Source organism: Protopterus annectens, chromosome 2.part1 (assembly GCF_019279795.1).
Source record: "Protopterus annectens isolate FY-2018-M chromosome 2.part1, PAN1.0, whole genome shotgun sequence".
Lineage (NCBI taxonomy): Eukaryota > Metazoa > Chordata > Ceratodontiformes > Protopteridae > Protopterus > Protopterus annectens.
Window position 1 is genome coordinate 1,364,918,722 of NC_056729.1, and position 17,091 is coordinate 1,364,935,812.

A 17,091-nucleotide genomic window follows, 5' to 3' on the forward strand; every position below is an offset into this window, starting at 1 on the left:
GTCAAAAGAGGAATATATGTCAGAGTCTGTGGAGAAAATTCCTCAGCTCCGAGTGGGAGGGAGGATTTGGAAGGAGTTGGAAATCCTCTGGCCACCAATAGCTGATCCATGAGTCTCACTACGTCAAATTCCAAAAGGTTCCTGGACAAGTGGGTTGACATACCCAACAGACTATCAGGGCGTTCTAAAAAGGGACTGCACTGCTGTCCAAAACAGGGATCTGCCAATGGGGAGTATCGGGTCCAAGGCAATATCTCACCTTTCCGCATGGTGGTCAAAGGATGAGCAAGATGTATAGGAGGGGGGGATAGTGACCGGAGTTGGCAAAACTATTTTTGGTGCTGAAAGGGGGGGTCTGTACTGTAGATGTAGTTTGTACCATGGAAGACAGATGGTTCTGTACTCACAAGAGGTACCATGGGGGGAGCTTGCGGCACTGGTGCCGAGTATGGTACCGTAGTTGAAGGCTGAAGCATTGGTGCCGAGGACGGCCCCATAGTTGATGGCTGAGGCCCTGGTATCGAGGATGGCACTGTAGAAGGGGTTTGATCCCCAGTGCCGAGATTTCTGGCATCAATTTAAGTAGTTTTGCTTTCAGTTCAGAAGATTTAACCGATTTTGAGTCACTAAGGTGTGGAGATGAAGGAACAGGATGGCTTCTCTTTTGGTGTTCCTTTTTAGGTTGGGGTTGAGCCCTCCATCTCAGAAATAGCCGAGAAAGGAGTTTTTAGAAGACCCTTGAGAATCAATTTATTTTTTTCTTTCAGTCAAGATACAGGAGCTAAAGCCTTTACATATGTCCCATGGAGGTTCAACTTTCAAATGCTGTACCCTGAGACAATAAACACAAGACAAATAACTGTCTGAATGTGGCATTTTTCTACTGCACTTATCACACTGCTTGAAGCCTGTTGTTCCTTTTTTATCAGTCATTATCAAAAATAAACTAGGCTCCTGTCCGACAACAATATGTCTGAAACAATCAGCAAATTACACACTAACACAATGAAGAAAGAAATGAGGGTTTTTTTTTTTTTTTTAAGGGAAGGTCTGCACCAGCAATGGTACAAAGAATACCACAAATTTGGTAAAGAAAGGAAGAAAATACTTCAAAGGGTAAGCAAACTAAAAGAGAAAAAGAAATTTCACAAGTAACGAAGAAAGAATTTTGAGAAGTAGAACGTTTTTAAAAGACTTAGCTTGAGAGCTGGCTTGACACATATTGATAGTGTACGAGGCAAAGAGATCTGAGGTGATAGACAGAGGGACACTATGGATAAGCTTAGCTCGAGAATTTTTTAGCTGGTGAGAGCTTGTTATAATGGCTGACTCGGTTCAGAGAGGAACTGATACCCATCTTTAAGGAATGAATGAAGATTAACATCATCAGATGAAGCCATTTCCCATCTAGAGGGTTAATTATGCGTCATGTAGGCACACACTATGTTCAAAGGTGGTGGAGGCTGGGGCAGATGTCTGTAGGTGAGGCATCCACCCATCAAACATTGATATTTGAAAAAATGGGAGACAGAGAGATTTTTTGAGGATAAGTGATTGCCAAGAAACCCGTAGAACCAATGGGCCTTCTGAAGTGTCTCATACTAAAGTTGTCAGAATATCCCAGTGGTAGAATCTTTCAGATGGCAGAGTACAAATTTCTGAAAAACAGATGCCAGCTGCAGATATCTGGAAACAGATGTCTTGCCTGGAGGTACCACTCACTTTGACAAAGGCTTGGTTAGTCTTACTGAATGAAATCCCATTGTCTGTCACCAGATGGGTTCAGAACAGGAAGGGATACAGCTGACTGTAAAGGGTTCTCAGATACTCATTGGAGTAACACCACTAGTTTACATTCCAGAAAGGCCCATAAAATGGAGCAGTGCTCACAGACGGAAAACTGGTGATTCATCACCAAACAAAATATGCACTGCAAATGGTAATCTTTACAGGGAACTTGACTTCTGCAGATACACTTATTCGCACAATGTCTTTCTATATCACTGTTGCCGTATTCTTCATAGAAGGGATGTCTCACCCAGGGCAGCCCAGCACTCAAAGTATGAAAGAACCTAAAAAAGACCTTGATGCACCAGACATTTATGCTCCCCACAGAGAGCGTAGGTCGTAGGTCATAAAAGGGACATTCAGATGCAACTACCTAGAACTTCTTTTGCTGCCAGTTCAAACACCATTTTTGCCAGTTGGTTTGAACTCATTTTTGCTGTACTGAATATTTATCAACACCAAATAAGTGCCCAGTTGTTTTTTTTTTTTTTCTTTTTTTCTTATGCTTGCATTGTATTTTACTACCTAGAGGTCATCTCATTCAGTGATGGAAAATGTCAGTGTAGGAAACAGATTCCCCATAAGGACCGTCACAAACAGTGACTTTTCTGTTTGGGCACGTCCCACGACCATACCTCTTGTAGCATCTGTAGGGCATTTGTGCCCAAGACACTCAGAAGCTGTTTGTCTTCCCTGGTCATTTATACTGAAAACCAACAGCTTAAACAGACCCCGGGGTACCATGGCAGAATCCTTTCACCCCAAGATACTCCCACTATGTAAAAAAAAGTCCAAGTCATCTAAGCCAGACTGTTTAGCTATCCAGCCTCCACTGGACATCCCTTTAGAAGAAGGTAATACCTCTGTAGGTTATTTGGCATCTATATCAAATTGCCCTGCCATGACCTTGCTGGAGGTCAGCATGGATCTGTCTTTTTGCAGGTAAGCATCTTTCACATCCAAGGCTTTGTAGGCATCTGCTCTGGACATTGTGGGGGAATCACAGTTGATTATCTCGGAGGGTCCTAGAGGGATAATGATCACGGAGGAAGTTCAGGGATATCCCTTCTAAGAAAAAACAAAAACTGAAGCATATTTCGTTCCATCCTATGGATACTCAAAGGGAATGGCAAGAGTTTACCAAGGGTTTTTTTCTGCCTTAAAGACCCTAAAGCCTCCTCAAGGGGTTTCAGTACCTACTCCTCCTTGGACCTCTACCCCTTCTAAATTGCTTCTAAGTCTCCTGATTCTCAGCCTCCTGCTCCTAAGAAACCTGATAGTTTCGGTAAGGGTCTTGAGGACTATTTTTTTAAATGTCTTTCTGCTGATCCTGCTGTCTTGCAAGTCTCTTCTGACAAACCTTCTAAATCTTTGTCCTCTGAAAAGGATAGTAAGGCAAAGGAGAGGACTGACAAGAAAGTTTACACTGCTTCTACTTTGGCTTTTAAGGCTATTAATTACCAGACCCACATGACCAGGTTTGCTCTGGCCCTGTTTGCTCACGCTTGTCATGTTATCTCTGCCCTCTCTGATTCTGATGGCAAATCCTCTGCCTTATGTTTTTTTTTTTTTTTTTTTTTTTTTTAGTTACTGCTTCTCTAGTGCATGCCACTCTATTAAATGCAGCTATGATGCTGCTGACACTTCTTGTAGGCTGCTACTTCTGGGTCCATCATGAGGCATTCATGACTTTCTCTCCAGTCTCTACACATTAAGTCCAAGTTGTTGGATGTTCCTTTGAATAATACACATCTTTTTGGGACTGCTGCTGCTGACAAGTTTGAGTCTCAAGAGAAAGGCAAAGACTTGCAAATACCTTAAACATACTTTTGTCTCATCTATCCTTAAGTTCCAGAGGAATTATCCTTCTAGGTATGCTTTTGTTTGCAGGCAACCCCGCCAGGCCTCTAAGGCCAGGAAGGATGGCAGGATGGACCCCTCTGCTAAGGCTTCTATTTTTCGGTGGCCCAGAAGTTTTCCAAATTGGTGTCTCATCACTTCAGACTCTTAGGTTCTTTCTATCATCTGTCAGGGTTACTTCATGATATGGAAATCTCTCCCTCCTTTTTCAGGGATTCTGCAACTTCCTCTAGAGCAACTTCCTAATTTCCTGGAGGTTCTAGGGTCCCTATTGATCCAAGGAACCATTCAACCTGTCACCACTTCCCAAATGGGAAGGAGTTTGTATTCCAGGATATACCTGGTTCCTCAAAAGGCCGACACTTGGAAACTTATTTTGGATCTCTTCCAGCTCAACACCTTTCTCGAGATCCCTTCTTTTTGGATGCTGTCTCTTCAAATTCTGTTTCCTCTTTCATTACCCCAGGCTTTTCTGGTGTCCTTGGATCTGAAAGATGCTTACCTTCATATCCATATTTACACTCGTTTCTCTGAATCTTCCTCTCATTTTCAGTTCTCTGCTTTGCCCTTTGGCCTCTCTACCACCCCAGGGGTATTAACAAAATACCTAGCTCCTGTGATTGCCTTCTGCAGGCTCTAAGGCATTCAGATTTTCTTTATCTAGATGCCCTGTTGCTTCAGGTGCCATCTCCCATTCGATTGTTACAGGATCTACAGTTCACCATCTCTCTTCTTCAAACTCTGGGGTTTACTATCAACTTCCAAAAGTCCATCCTGACTCCCTCTCAGGATCATGTGCATCTGGGATGCAGGATCCAGATGTTGCCAATGTTGGCTTCTCTTCCACCTCCAAAGGTATTATCATTGACAACCTTCTTTATGTCTCTTCTTCCTCTGACTGCCATGCCAGCCAGAGAGTTTCTTTGGGCCCTGGGATTCATGACCACTTCTATTCCAATGCTTCCTCTTGCCAGACTGGACCTGCAGGAGCATCAGTGGAACCTCAGGTCAATTTGGCTGCAGCATTGTCACCCTCTGAATTTCAGTGTACCTCTCCTTCCCTTGCTCAAGAAAGAATTTGAGTGGTGGATTCAACAGTTTGCCCTCGACCCAGGATGGCCCTTTCAGCCTCCAGTTTTTTCTCAAGAGCAGTTCACCAATGTCTCAGATATGGGGTTGGGGGCTTTTCAGACTATATCAACATCAAGACATGACAGCTCTGTTTCTGGCCCTACAGGCTTTTCACCAAATGTTCTCTGCAGGCTCCTTGAAGGTATACATAGGCAATACGACAGTGATGTGGTAAGTCAACAAGCAGGGGTCACGAAATCTTACCTCCTCTGCAGGATGGCACTTCAGGCTTGGAAAGTGACTCTCAGTTATTAGTTAACTCTTCAGGCAGTGTACGTTCCTTCAAACCACAATCTAGTGGCAGACATTCTGAGCAGGTCCAAAACACAGGCTTACGAATGGATGCTTCACAGAGACATGTTTCTGGACATTGTCCATCAGTAGGGTATTCCTCAGGTAGATCTTTTTGCCTCCTCCCTGAATAGGCAGCTTTCTCTATTCTGTTCCAGAATGCCATGCCATCAAGCATGGAAGACAGAAGCCCTTTGATTTCATTGGAAGGGGATGTTTCTTTATGAGTGCCCTCCTCTTCCTCTACTTCCAAGAGTCCTGCTTAAGATTCAGCTGGACTCCCCAAAAATCTTGCTAGCGTCTCCCTTTTGACCGAGAAAGCACTAGTTCCCCATCCTAATGCATCTGGCCAGGGGCAATCATCACATGTAACCTCACCGGTTGGATCTCCTCACACAGAACAAGGGGTCTCTCATCCATTCTCACTTGTCCACTCTGCAACCAACATTGTGGGTGATGAGGTTTTGATCCCTTTCAGGCACCTCTTTTTTTTGAGGACATGCTTAGGGTTTTACAGGAGGCATGGAAACCTTCAAACAGAAAATCTTATATGCCCAAATGGAAAAGATTTGCAGTCTGGTGCCATGCTTGTAACCAGAACCCATTTTCAGTGTGAGCTCTTCCAGTTTGACTTGGCCTATTTTTCTGTGAAGGCCCATTTGTCAGCCACTTCTGCTTGTCTACCCTTGAATAGGTTCATAGGTTCATAGATTAGTACTAGGCTAACTGCCCTTGCGAGCCATTTTAAGCCTAGCCAATTATCCCTTGTGAGACTCAAACCCTGCACCTTGTGTTTGTAAGGCAAACACCTTAACTATTAGGCCACCCTCCCCTCTCCTCTGACTTCTTGTTTCGAGGTCAAACAATTTCTTAAAGGCGTTCTGCATATTAGGCCTCCAAGAAAAACTATTCCTCCTTCTTGGGACCTTAATTCTGTTTAGGAAAAATTGACTCAGGGTCCCTTTGAGCCTGCAGATTCTGCTTCTTTGCAACAGCGTACCTGGAAGACTGTTTTGTTGATGGCTCTTACTTCCACTTGGAAGGTTCCTGAGCTCCAGGCCCTTATGGTCATTCCTCCATATTTGTTTTTTCACAGGGACAGGGTGTCCCTACATACAAATCTTTCTTTTATGACCAAGGTAGTAAATGAGTAGTCTTTGAATCCATTGGTACAATCCCCTTTCCCTTTTCCTCAGTCTACTAGTGAAAGGGTCCTGCATACCTTGGATATACAAAGACAGCTCAGGTACTGTCTGGATAAAACTAGAACTATTAATAAGACTGATCAGCTTTTTGTTTCCTTTCATCCCAGGTCTTTGGGTTTGGCTGTTTCTAAGCAAACCATCTCCTCCTGGATACCTAAGGTCATTTCCTTTTGTTATTCTTTTTATGGCAACCCTTTATCTACTTCTGTTACAGTTCATTCCACTAGAGCTGTTGTCTCTTCTGGTGCGTTCTTCAAGGGGTTGAACACCATTTCTATCCTTGAAGCTGCTACTTGGTCTTCAGTGCATACCTTTACAAAACATTATAAGTTGGATATGTTTTTTAGGGCCAAAGAAGATTTTGCTGAAACCATTTTATGTGGTTTGGTTGAGGTTTCTTCTCAGCCTTCCACCTCCCAATTTGTTTCTTGAGCTTTTTATTCTCCCTTCTATGGGGAATACTGCAACAGTGATACAGAAGGACACAGAGCAGTTGTGTAAAATTTTACCATAACATTAGATGTCCTTCTCTTCAATGTTGCAGTATTCGCTCCCTCCCTCCAACCCCGTCTTGTTTGTTCTGCATTTTTTTCCTTCTGGATGTGCATGGACTCCTTTGTCCAATGGAGAATTTTCTCTTCTGGGGCAGTTCAGTTCTACATAGTTGTACCCACATGCCCCTTTTATGCCCTATGTTCTGTGCTGGGGAGATAAATGTGAAGTATGGCACATACAAGATCTTTTTTTAGGCTTTTTCATACTGGCCAAACTTCGAGCTGTCCTGGGTGGTTCATCCCTTCTATGAAGAATACTGCAACAGTGAAGAGAAGGACATTTATCATTATGGTAAGATTTTACAAACTATTACACCTTCCAAACTAACTGTAAAACCAAAACGACACAGACATGATTGCTCAAAAACACACTGCCTTTAATTTCAAGAAAAATGGTAAATGATATGGGCTTCTGTCCTGGATAATACCAAGACTTCAGTATTTAAAACAAATCGAAAGGTCATATGTTAACTTTGTGCCTTTTCCTTTAAAGAAACAAAGTATCAAATTGTAGACACTATCTACCACTTGCGTAAACTGCCAAATGTAGAAAGTAAATTGTCTCTATACTCTCTCAATAAATCCTTAATGGTGCAAACAACCCTACAACCATACCTATCTATACAAATACCTACTAATAGAAATGTATAAGAATAGTTACAAGTATACATTTTAAATATAAAATGATATCCATTCTAAATCTATCTCAATATGCAGTTAATCAATGAAATACACATAAATAAATATTTTGACTGTTCCAACTACAAAAAATATATTTATGTGCATGTTTATATAAAACTACCCATACAATAAAGAGCATATTATTTAATGATAATATGCTTTTAACTTTTCAACAGACATACTATAGCTAGCATATCATTTAGTCCCAGGGGTTCCAACACTGAAACACAGTTGCCAATTAAGTTCATTCCTTTCCAAAAGCAACCCCCATGGACCACCCTGAGGGTTAACTATTACTTGGTCCACTACAATAAATTTTAAATAATGGGTTGGTTAATCAATTAAATGTTTTGCTAAGGCATTCCTTTGACTTTTATTTTTAATTGCATAAGGGTGCTTATATATTCTTGTTTTTAGCATTTGTTCAGTTTTCCCCAAGTAAAATGCTGGCCAGCACTGACGTAACGCACAACAGATCACACCCTTAGATGTACAATCAAAGTGACCTTCTGTCTTAACCTGTCTGTCCCCAATATTAAACCAAACTGAATCCAAAAGAGAATGGCAAAAGTGGCACCTATCACATTTAAATGTACCATTTCTTTTCATTATGTTAACACCCTTCTGGGTAGCTTCAAACAAATTTTTAAAACAAATACCTCTTTTATACGTAAGTGCCGGTCTAGCATGAATCCCATGCCTTATATCAGAACAATCCTGTAAAAGCACCCGATTTTTATTCAAAACCCACCTAATAATGTCACAATCCAATGAATATATTGTTATGAAACTACAATTAAAACCTGCTACATTATTATGGGAGGGTACATTAGGAGACTCGCCTATAGTGACAGCATTAGTAACAATTGTTGACTCCCACAACTTTGCCAAGATCGAGGTAAAAAAATGTTATCTATTTTTTTGAAATAACTTCATTCATGGAGCTATCCACAAATCTTTCAGGGTACTCTGTTCTCAGAAACATGTTTTTTAAGATGTTGCATTCATCCAAAAACTCCACAAAAAGACTCGTCATTTGTGCAACACTACAGCCTTTTTCTGACTAATCGGATGCGAAGTTGAAAGTGCAAAAAGGAATTTGAATAGGTGGGCTTCCGTTAAATTCTGGATGTAATTTTTCTATTAGCACTATTTTTAGTTAATTTAACATCCAAGTAACGAATACTACCCTTTCATATTTCATAGGCAAAGCACAAAAACTCAGTAGTCCCATTAATATATTCCAAATGTGCTGGAATTATCCCTTTCATCCTTCCATACAATAAATATATCATCAAGGTATCTCATATAGAGGTACCATGACTCCTTAAAGGGACTATTAAACACATATTGAGTTTCCCATTCTTCCATTACTAAATTGGCGTAAAGAGACCCACAAGCTAATCCCATTGCAACATCTTTTTGCTGGAGAAAATACTGGTGCTCAAAAAATATGTAATCATTGTACAAAACCAACTCCAGGAACTGGGTGTACAAATTAATCTTACTTTGGGACAGCATTGTTTTAATGTACAAACACTCCATAAAACACTGTAAACCTATATTGTGTGGTACCACTGTGTGAAGATATTTTGCATTAGTTGTTAAAAAAAAAAAAAAAGGCTTTATGGATGCCTGCATGACAGTCCGCCTGGATGTTTCTCACCTCTGTGCTGGGTGTACCAGTGTACAGGAATGCATGGCCCAAGTCCAACCAGGGAAGGCTTGATATCTGGCATCTACAACCCAGAGTAGTAAAACAGGAACACATCCAAAAGGAGGAATGGCTTTACAGCCACTGGCAAAATATTACTCACTAGAGTGTCCTCAAGCAGAAGTGAAATAATGGGAGCAGGCAACACTGTAGTTATCAACCCCAATAAATGTAGGCATGCACAGTACATAGCATGCCTGTATTGTGCAAACAAGAGGCTACAACTCTGATGGAACCTCTCAAAGAAAAATAAGGATCTAGACTCAGGTACATTCAAAGGCAGCTCTAACAAACAAAATCCTATGCATGCCAAGCAAGGAGGATTACCACCACTTGACAGCCACCCCCCAAAGTGACTGTAACCATGGAAAATATATGACAAGGCTTCAAACACAGAGATGTAAAATGGAGCCATCATCAACCAATCATCTAGCTATAGAAATATCAGGGGGGCCATCACCACTGCCAGTACTCTGCAGAAAACTCCAAGGGCAGAGGTAAAACAAAAAGGAACCACCATGTCCAGGCAGTGCTTAGTCCTGAAGCCAAAATGCAGCAAACTCCTACAAGGCACCCTCACAATGTTCTGTCATGATGCAGCCAATGTTTTCCAAAGAAACCATGTAGAAGATTCAAGGCAGAAGTGACATCAGAGAACAGAAAGTGACCACGCAGCACCTTACACAAAGTTTCTACTGGTTGAAGTTGCTGAATTGTAAAACAAGCTGACACCTCCTCTGGGATGCAAAGTGAGAGGAAACTGTTTACTACCTAATGAGCAGCAAGTAACTTTATCATTATTTTCTGAAGACAAGACTTATGTCGGTAGCTCCTTCTAAAAAGCCTGGTCTGCTTGAGAAGACTTTGTTGGACAGAGAGACTTAACATCACAAGAAATGTACAGTTATCCCCTTTGGGAAAAAATCATGTACCCATGAATTACCACATAGGTGGCAGTACATTAAAAACTGAAAGTGTGATAAGAGACTTGGGGACACAGGTGGACAGTGGTCTCACCTTCGATAACCACATCGCCCCAACAGTTAGGAAATCCTTCTATGTGGCACACCTCATCACTAAGGGCTTTTCATCCAGAAAAAAAGGAGGTCATTGTCCCACTGTACTCATCCCTCATTAGACCCACTATAGAATACAATGCCCCGTTTGGTATGTACCTCTCAAGATATCTAGAAAGGCCACAGAAAAACCTCACTAAAAGAACCACAGGCCTAAAGCAGATGCCCTATGCTGACCGTCTAAAGAACCTCCACCTATACTCTGTCGCATATCGTCTACTCAAAGGCAATCTCTGCTTAACATACATTGCCATGTCAAACCCAGAGCTGTTGGGACATGCTACACTTAAAAAAATCCCAATCCCTCAGAGACACATGCTCCAGGGATCTAAACCTTGTCATCACAATGAACAAAACATGCTGGAGGGATAGGTTCCTGACCCAGAGACTCCCCCAAACTCTGGAACAGACTGCCCATACATGTCAAGCAGAGCGCCTCTTTGGCCCTCTTCAAAAGGAACCTGGATGATTGGATGGGAGATGGGAAATTCACCCCGGGATCACGTCAGTCACCCTGCTAGACAGGGGTCCCAGGGAAGTAAATACTGTTGGAAGAAATAGCCAGGGAATTGTTATGGCTAGACTTGTATAGGCCCTAGGACCGAAAGCCTAGTACCAACCTATGAACATGGCATTTTTCAATGATGTCCAAGCTGTACCTCTGCAGGGTGTAGGTTGTCCTGGCCAGCACCAACTTGGAGAAACAGCATATCTTGGGCAGGTCTGGATAGTCATTAGGACTGCTGCAGTACAGCCCAGGGAAGTGGATTCTTGAGCATATTCATATATAACCTGGGGAAGGTAATACTTAATGCTTAGCAAAATGTGTCTGCCTGCACAGAAGTACCATCTTCCTATGGGGTTTAGGCTTGTCTCTCACATTGTTGGCTAAGCATGTCCTCTATGGCTTTCAGGACTTTTCTTCTTTTGGAATCCACTGATTATTTCTGTAAGCACTAATCAAAGGGAATATATGCCCAAAGAGAGTGTTAAGGGTGGCCTGCTGGAGGTCCTGATTAAAAAAAAAAAAAGAAAACCATAAATGGATTCACTTGTACTGTAAACTTGCCACAGGTGTATATTACGTTATCGAACTTTTAAAAGTTTGAACGTCATATGGTCGAAGCCATATGATCGAACTATTAAAAGTTCGAAAAGCTAAAAAAATAAACAAACAGAAAAAAACTACCTGTTTTAAGCAGGGGTGCCTCCCCCCCTGTAGCCCCCACCTCTTTAAATAAATATACCAACTCCAAGATCACACAACAATGCAGGAAAGGGAAATCTTCCCATTCCGCACTGTACGGAGATCTCTGTTGACACGTTCAAACTTTTAAAAGTTCGATCATATGGTGTCAACCATATGACGTTCAATATACACCCTCTTGCCACAGTACAAGTGGCATTAAAGGTTAAGTAGGCTGCACAAAAAAACATTGCCAAAGCAATACAGTGATTCGTCTTCACAGATTCTTTGACTTCAGGGTCATGAAGCTCTAAGAGCTTTGACAAGGACTGATTCAGTCTGAAAATCCCGGTCCATGTGAGGAGATGTGAGGCTCGCTGACTTGTTCAAGAGAGTCAAGAGGATGGGAGATGGATGGTAGGGGAGGGTTTCGGATCTATCTCTGTATCTGTGCTGGACACTGACAGAGGCACACAACAAACTAATTTTTTTTTTTTTATATAAGGGGTGGCGTAAGCCACAAAAATTTGGGCTAGGCTTATAAATGCCTTAGGGCAGATAGCCTAGTATAAACCTATGAACCTATGAACCTAAGACTGGAACAGAGACAAACAACTGAGCAAAGGGTTTGAAGCCCTCAACCCTCATTTACCTTCTGTGTGAATCTGAGAAAGAAGCTTAACCAGAAAGTGCTACTGGGTCACTCATGAAAAGGATAACTTGTCTGTTTATAAACAAACAAAAATCCAGTAAACCTGTTCAAGGCTTTGAACACTACATCTAGTGGAAGAGTGGCAAAAGATGCAGGCCTCTGAACTCTATGCTGTGAAAAATCACATAACTGAATTACAATACAGAGAAAGAAGACAGCACCATTTCAAAGGTGATGAACTTCCAAAGTCTACTTGGCATCTTAGGGGTGAAAAGAGCAGTACCCTGACACTTTCAGCAGCCTCTGAAATGGGCTCCAAAAGGGAAATGCCCAAAAACATTTCCTCCCTTTTACTCAGCTCAAGATTAAGCCTCTTCTTGGGATTTTCAGTGAGACACTGCAGGCCAGTGTACTGTGGATCTTACTAAAAACAATGCTTCACCAACAGATCTGTCATCTTGCTGGGGGGGGGGTGGCCATAAAGGAAAAATAATATGTCCTTACAATAAGTACTAGTTGATCTACTAGGATAGGTCCAGGTCTATATTACGTAATCGAACAGTGAAATGTTTGAACACGTAATAAATCGACCCCTAAATATTGAACCATCAGAAAATCGAACAGTTCAATGGAGATCTCTGTACAGTGCGGACATAGAAGTTTTCCATTGTCTACACTATAGTACGATCTCGGAGTTGGTATATTTAAGCAGTGGGGGGTGTGGGTGCGCAGCGGGGCTTAGAACATTTTAATGGTTTGTTTGGGTGTTTTTTTTTTGCCATTTGAAATTATGGCGTTTCGATATTTAGGGGTAGATTATTAAGTGTTCGAACATTTGACTGATCGATCACGTAATATAGACCCGATAGGTCCTTGGTTGGGTAACATTTCACCAAAAAATAATCAGCATTCCTTTAGCAAAACCACACACACATAGAAAACTAGGAACAGTTAAACCATTATTGTTGAAATACAAGAAAATGTATTCATTCTTGATGTAGTTTCCATTCTATTTTTTTTTTTTTTTAATTCTGATGTCATGTTTAATTTTGAAAAGAACAAATTGTAACCACAGGAAGTTAAAAGCACGGATGCTCAGCAAACTTCTGTTTTTTTTTTAGAAGAGCTCCAGCTGTAGGAAGTACCTGGTTGTACAGTCATTCCAAGATACTGACTTGGCCTACAGCCACTAATTCACACCCTCCGGCAAGTCAAGTATTAAACTATGTGCCATGTAGGAAGATGGCAGACGGTCATGGCCACCAAGAAGGGACATCTATAACAGCAAATTATACTGTAAGAAAGTATGTGCTATTTCTAACTACAAGACACTCGCATGTCTGAAGTCTGGAAAAAAAGACTTCCCAGGTTATTGACAAAGCAATAATGTTTAGTGTTGATGTATACTGGCAAAAAGTGGCGTAGCACCAATGTCTGCAACAGAGATAGTCATGAAGTTTGAAATGGAAGGAGCCATTCTGTTAGTGGAGTGGGCTTTGACAACAGCATTTCACAAATGGTGGCTGTCAAACTAAGGGCAAAAAAAAATAAAAGTTGACAATCCATAGCAAGAAAGCATCTTGCCCATATTAGTAGCCCTCAGCAAGGTTGAAAACCCAAAAAACAAAATCATGAAAAGCAAAACCATGCTGCACCATCTCCCTGGGAAAAGCCAATCTGATGAGAATTCTCAGAAGTATCCTTCCACTGTTCAAGAACTTGCCAAGCCTGTTCAGATCCCTCGGGTCAGCCAAGCCTGTTCAGATCCCTCGGGTCAGCCAAGCCTGTTCAGATCCCTCGGGTCAGGAGAATGGGATAAAGACACAAACCAAAAATACTCACACCAAAAGGGGTGAGAGTTTAAAGACCCAGAGGATTGCTAAATTGTTAAATTCTCATGAGCCTCCAGAAATGACCACAAGTAGGCACTCAGGGGCTCCAGCTTCAAGAAGCAGGGACTGTGAACAGAATCCCTCATGAATAAAGGGAAAATGCAGCCCTCAGTCATTATCATAATTCCACTACCCCAGGGTTGAAACCCACTGCACCCCCCCCCCCCACAGCAAGAGGAGGAAACTCAAGAACTGCGGCAGTTTATGAATCCAACTCTGTATCCTCAGACTGAAGGATGGCAGCATTAAAAGGAGGTGGAGAGTGGGCAGACTCCTCTTGAATAGCTGGAACACTACAGGGAGAATTAAATATCACAATAAAATATCTCAATAGCAGAGCTCCTGCAGACTGTAGTAATGGTGTGGCCATGAAGGTAACACCACCGCCTCCTCCCTCTACATGTCTTATCCATCCCAGAAAGGACAATGACCTTGGGAAGGTACAACCTTGGAGCAGAAGTAAAATCCCAAGAAGGGTTCGACCTACACATGGGGTAGAGGTATACAACATCAGTTAAAAGACAGAATGGCAATTACATTTCATCCAATAAGGAGAGGACCCAACACGAGGAAGCCATGGTCTGAGCCAATTCCAAAACTCATCCATTTTGTTTGAGAACACTTTCCCATGACTTCAGACTGTAGAATACTTGCATGAAATAATTCATGAAGAAAAAGAAAAAGGAACTGTTCTCCATAGGAAAACCCTCCCCCAGAGCTAGTCTGAGCAACATCTGTCCAAGACCATCATACTGCAAGCAAAGAAAGAAAACAAACTTACATGCCTTGATCAAGAAGTTGTTATGGTTACCCAGATAGAAGTGGACCCAGAATGAAGATTAGTCCAGCATATTACAACACATCCCCCAGAGAAGAGAAATGAGGGGGCAGGATCTACTGCAAGACTTCTCACAAGTCTCCGTATGTTGGTATAAGATCTGTCTGGGAACCAGGGCTCCTTCCTTTGGAAAGCCAAATTCATAGACCTTGAGGTTATAGGGTCTTTGTTCGTTCCCTGCCAGTGTACTACACCAGGAGATCACCATGAAGGAAACCACAACACCAAGAAGAAAAGGGTCTACAAGTGTTCAATAATGGCTCTTCTGCGAGGACTAACAAAGCAGAAACCCCACATGCAGGGACCCCACTGAACACCAAAAAAGAGCAGGAAGGGCTTGCTCTCTCATGCAGATCAGCCAGAGGACAGGAATAGGAGACTTAGAGGCACCTTCTACTCCATTGGGAATACCAATGATTACTTCTGCCTAAAACAGCAGGAGTGCAGAAGATAGAGAAGACTCTCCTTTCAAGGTACAGTGCACCAACCACATACCCTCTCTGTAGAAATTCTTCTTGTGAAAGGTAAAATCTGGGAGAGGGGTCTATTGACCTCACCTCCTCTCTCTGACACACACACACACACACACACACACACACACACACACACACACACACACACACACACACACACACACACACACACACACACACACACACACACACACACACACACACACACACAGAACACACCAGATGACTTATACCAAGCCCACATAAACAGGCACACTATAACAATAGCTACTCTACTCAGGGTGGTGCAACTGACATCCATCCAGAACCTCAAGAAAAAGAGAAAACGTCCCTTCCCTAATTCCACACTGAAATGGGACAGGGTAGCAAGATCTGAATCAATGACAAGGACAAAGCCTGACTAAATGTAATGTGCAATTAAGGGCCTTCAGCCAAAGGTGGCTACATAAACCTTTCATGCAAGCCCATTTGCATCCTAGGAAAACATATCTGCTGGTGAAGTGACAACAGGTAAACTTTCAACAGCATTACTGTCTCCAGAGGCCTACAAGACGTAAACTTGAGAAAGCTTTTTTATCCATCCACACTTTCCCACAATCAGTCTCCTCACAAAAGTCTTAATACCATTTGTTACCCCTGGTACAAGGGCTTTTCAGGGGCAGGGGTGGCAGATGCTCTGAGGGGGCCATCATTCCTGCAGCCATAGATGCTGTTTTTCCCACCCTTTGTCCACATCTTCTCCTCAGTAAGCCCAGAGATCCTAGTGCCCCTTGTCTCAATGGCCTGAAAGTCTGACTTCACCCTACCCAAGTCTGAGCCCTCTCAAATTTTAGGAAATATCTTAATTGTTCCTAGGCTGGAAGGTTACTCTAACACCATAACACCACTCGTCTGAGCCATGTCATTAATAACTTACAGCTACAGGAGATTATACAATAGACCTTAACCCCACCTCAGGTAGCTAGCATGTGGACTCTTTAAAGAAAGGACCTGCTACACCTCATGTCTTGGCAGTGCTAAGCAGACACACAGTAACTCATCATGCTCTTTGTCATATACTTATCCATCTTAAAGATGCCAGCAGTGCGGCAGACCAGACCAGACCACCCCCCCCCCCACACACACACACACACACACACACACACACACACACACACACACACACACACACATACAATGGGTGCTCACTCCTATCCTCCACAAAGACTCTTCTGCACCTGGCTCAATCTCAGGTTTGGTTTGTATTTAGACATTACACACCAATCATTAACTTGAGCCAGTCTGACAAGGAAATCATTTCAGGCTAACAGGGGTGTGGCTTAATGCATATCAGCCCCTGTTTGTGGGAAGACTATATGGGGGAGGTGCCTCCAAGCTTCTAAAATTACATTCTTTAAAGCAAACTCCAACAGCAGGATAATCAGAAAACTCAGGAGAACTACCCCTAAGAACCCCTTTGTGGAAAGACCAGCAATAACACAAGAAGCTCACTGCCTCCCTCAGCAAGGTACCCCATGGGGATGAGTCCAAGGACTGCAAGGATCCTAAAGACCTGACACAGTCAAGGGTAAAAGCCTCCTTTCTAATCTCCAAAGTAAGTACCTCTGAGAAGGAAGTCTGCACCTTCCTCCAACTCTAATGGTCAGACCATGGATCCATTAAGTCTAGTGGGCAAGCATGTGCCCAAGATATGCATAGTGTTTGGGGCTGAGGCATGTACTTACCCTGGCACAGGCATCCAACCAATATC

General features: G+C 42.4%; 1 protein-coding gene across 1 annotated transcript in view; it reads right to left on the reverse strand.

Moving 5' to 3' along the window:
- MAN2B2 (mannosidase alpha class 2B member 2) overlaps positions 1-17,091 on the reverse strand; it is a 943,157-nt gene that overhangs the window by 574,795 nt on the left and 351,271 nt on the right. The window lies entirely within an intron of this gene.